Raw genomic sequence first — 3,856 nt, forward strand, 5'->3', positions numbered from 1 at the left:
TGTTGAGAAATGATGTGAATTGAGGTGAATTTTACGGCCAAGCCCTGTGCAGTTCCCAGGTTGACAGTTGGTCTTCACTGGGAGGCCAAGCTCATGGGGAGAGGTGCTCATACTAGGATTTGTAAATGAAAGGTTATGGTTGATGATCCGCGTACTGTGTTACGATGATTCGGGGTTATCCCGACGGATGAAATCAAATGTTGTGGCACAAGTGTGCAACCTCTGCAGAGTGTAAACCTATTCGAATAGCCGTGTCCACGGTTACGGACGGTTGGAAAGGCCATACTGTTACCAGTGTCAGATTCTTTGAAAATAGTGATGCAATGAAGGGTGAAATGGGTGACTTGTTTTTGAATCACCACTTGAGTTGTGGGAATGACACTAATGTTCCCACTTGAGTTAGTTAGTACATGAAGAGTCTTTATTTCAAATACTTGTGAACTAAAATTGGCTTTATGCAAAAGAAACTAGAGCCTAGTACCCCTTTTCTAGATTTAATAGCACTTACATTGGTATTAGTTTGCGAGTACTTTAAAGTACTCACGGCTGTGTCCCTGGCTATTCAAATGGCCAGACTATGAAGAGGCGCAGCAGTATGAAGATGATGGACAGCAGGACGTCTACGACAACTAGGACTACTCCTAACGTCAAGCGTTGGCCTGTGGACTATAGAGTCCTTGTATCTTTACGCTTCCGCTATGAACTACTGTTTGTTCGTTGATCAGTTCGTTGATCACTAGATCAACTATTTATGTAATATGGATCATGTGATTCCAATTTGTAAGACTTTATGGTTTGTAATGAATGATGACTGTGATACTTAACTATTATGCCTCGCAACAACAATATTCCTGGGATTGCGATGTATGACATAATAGGCATCCGGACTTAAAAATCCGGGTGTTGACATGAACAGAGCCGCATGGCTAAAAGGCTTTAGGGTATGAACCCTAAAAATAGCTAGCCACCGGATGTCACCAATCAATTCATCAATCTCACCCGAGAAGTAAAGATCCGATTCTTCCTCTCCACATAGGTTCAGACTGTCAAATCTTTTTTTCAGACTGTCAAATCTATGCTCCAAGTCATCATCAATAGCTCTGCTACCCGATCCTCCTGTCTTCTCCGTCTCCGGATTCTTCTCCGAGTCCCCAATGGACTCAGCATCCGATCTAATCAGGAGCGGTGGTGGCAGCGGCGGAGCCGACGCCGTAGCCACTTTACCCGCCATGCAACTTCCCGATCACCTCGCGGAGTAGCACTACAACCGATCCCCAGTGGCGCCTCGCGGAACAAAGCCCGAGAAAAACGTCGATCACCCGCCAGGAAGGGGGGACTCTCGCCGCCGTCGCGAGAGGAAAAAGGGAACCCTAAACCTAGGGGCAAAAAACTCAAAGGGCAATTTGTTTTTCCTTGTAAACTTCCGATCGATCTGATATTGTTTATTTACGTGAGTTGCAAGATAATCTTTACACTTAATTTGGGCTGATGGTGATGGACTGATGGTCTCGGTAAGAATTAGTTCAGCAGCTGTTATCACCAGAATTTGACCAAGTCAGAGGTGGGCCGCGATCAAGACGAGCTTGAAGATATATGCGTGGAGACACATGGAGAATCGGCCTTTTGTATCAAGTTGGGCTAGTTAGCCCATGTATCTTTGTATAGTAGGTTACGTAAAGTTAGAATCTATCTCGTGCACGGTTTGGTGCACGTCCACATTAGAAAGTCCGCTGGACTATAAATATGTACCTAGGGTTTATGGAATAAACAACAACCAACGTTCAACACAAACCAATCTCGGCGCATCGCCAACTCCTTCGTCTCGAGGGTTCCTCCGGTAAGCATCATGCTGCCTAGATCGCATCTCGCGATCTAGGCAGCACAAGCCTGCCTAGTTGTTCATGCGTCGCTCGTACTGAAGCCTTTTTGATGGCGAGCGACGTAGTTATCGTAGACGCGTTAGGGTTAGCATCGTTCTTAGCATCATATGCTCGCGTAGTGCAACCCTAGCGCGTCTAGCCGTCCTTGTGCCTCATCACGGGTGCAGGGGCGGCACCCCGCTTGATCTTCGTTTAGTAGATCTGATCCGTTATGGTCGATCCTTGATTCATCAAGGATTAGTTTAATATCTGCAATAGTTAGGCCTTACAAAGGGTTGGAGGATCCAGCGGCATGCAGGGTGTAGTTTGCTGCCCCTAGACAGGACGTTCCGAGGATCAACCTAGTGTTGGTTTTTAGGCCTTGTCTAGGGCTGGCTTACGTTTACCGTGCGTGAGCGCGAGGCCCAATCGTGAGTAGGATGATCCGATTATGCGGTGAAAACCCTAGATCGTCGTGGATCTCATACGCTTTACATTGATCAAGCAGGACCACCATATATTCGGCCACCTTGGACGAATCATGGGTGAATCGGCTCCCTGAGCTGATTCACAGGACAACCTGAGAGCCGATCGAGGCTCGTATTTAACGTGTACGTGTGTGCCCTGCAGGAAACTAAGCGAGGCATCATCCACACCTTCCTGACCAGGTATAGGTCAGGTGGCACGCCCTTGCGACCCAGCATCGGCGCGCGTCCAGGAGGCTTTGCGGGCCGTCGCTCTGAGGGACTGGGGCCAGCCGCGGCCCTAGTCATTCCCGGCTCTACCGTGTTGGCCAGTCGCTGCCCGCCGGTGGGTTTCTGACGCCAACACATTCTGGCACGCCCGGTGGGACACATCTTCAACGACAAATCTTCAACGACAAATCATCAACATCCACCACATCGCCATCTACATCAGAGATGGCGGAAAGCACTCCGGTCAAGCACGAGGGCCTGGCTGACGACCTCAAGAGGAAGCATAACAAGGCCAAGGCGGCCCTCGAAACCGAACTCATCGGCTCCTATGGGAAGACCCGTTCACACGGCATCAGGCTCGACGGAGACACACGTCCTTTGCCTGGCGACGATACGGTCGACCTCAGCCACTCCATAAGGGAACCAGGGTTCTCGTTCGATGCCAATATGGCAGGGTTCGTGATTCGCCATGACGCGGACAAAGCGGAGAGCAGCCACGCTCGTGGCAGAGAGAAGGAGGGAGCCGGTCCGCGAGACCGGCCCCAAGACGGCAATAAACGGTACCTGGCCAAGGAGGAGGTGAGGAACCCACAGCGTCCACGCTCGTTTCCCGAGCACCTCCTCAGCAAATACGATCAGCCATACGACCGACATCACCGCTACGGCGAAGGCGAGCAAAGAGATCATCGGTCTGATGCGGACGGGAGGTATCGTCGGACCAACGGCCACGACGACGGGTATGAACGTCGCACCGGAGGAAGGTCTGAAGAGTCGGACAACGTGGATAGGCACTGGGACTGCCCCTTTTTCAGACACTGCTGGGATTCTGGAATGAGCCGACTACCAACAATCGGCAATTGCCCGGAATGTAAACGAAAGAAGAAGGGTGCGGTTAAGGTGTCCGTGTTCGAGCGTCTGGGACCTCTCCCGCCTTGGAGCGAGCGTACCGAGTCCGTTCAGGAAGAGGATCACGAGGAACTAGAGGACGGTGATGAAGACGACAAGTATCATCGGCCAAGATGGTGTCCTGACGGACTCAGCCGCTCCCAGAAACGAAGGGTTCAGCGATCACATGCGTTGGAAGAAGCTGAAAGGGTATATCTGCACGCGTTGAGGAAGGCGCGGCCTGACCTGGCCGCCAAAATTCAGCGAACCCTGGATGAAGAGGGTCTGCCACAAAGGAAAGAGTGGCGCCCTAGGCAAAGGAAAGCCGATGATGAAACATCGGCTGGGACCAACATGGTTTTTATCCTTCCCGCGGAATTTAGCGCTCCAAGGTTATATGAAGCACCTGTGGCACAA

The sequence above is a fragment of the Lolium perenne genome, chromosome 5 (genome assembly GCF_019359855.2).
Source record: "Lolium perenne isolate Kyuss_39 chromosome 5, Kyuss_2.0, whole genome shotgun sequence".
NCBI classification, from domain to species: Eukaryota; Viridiplantae; Streptophyta; class Magnoliopsida; order Poales; family Poaceae; genus Lolium; species Lolium perenne.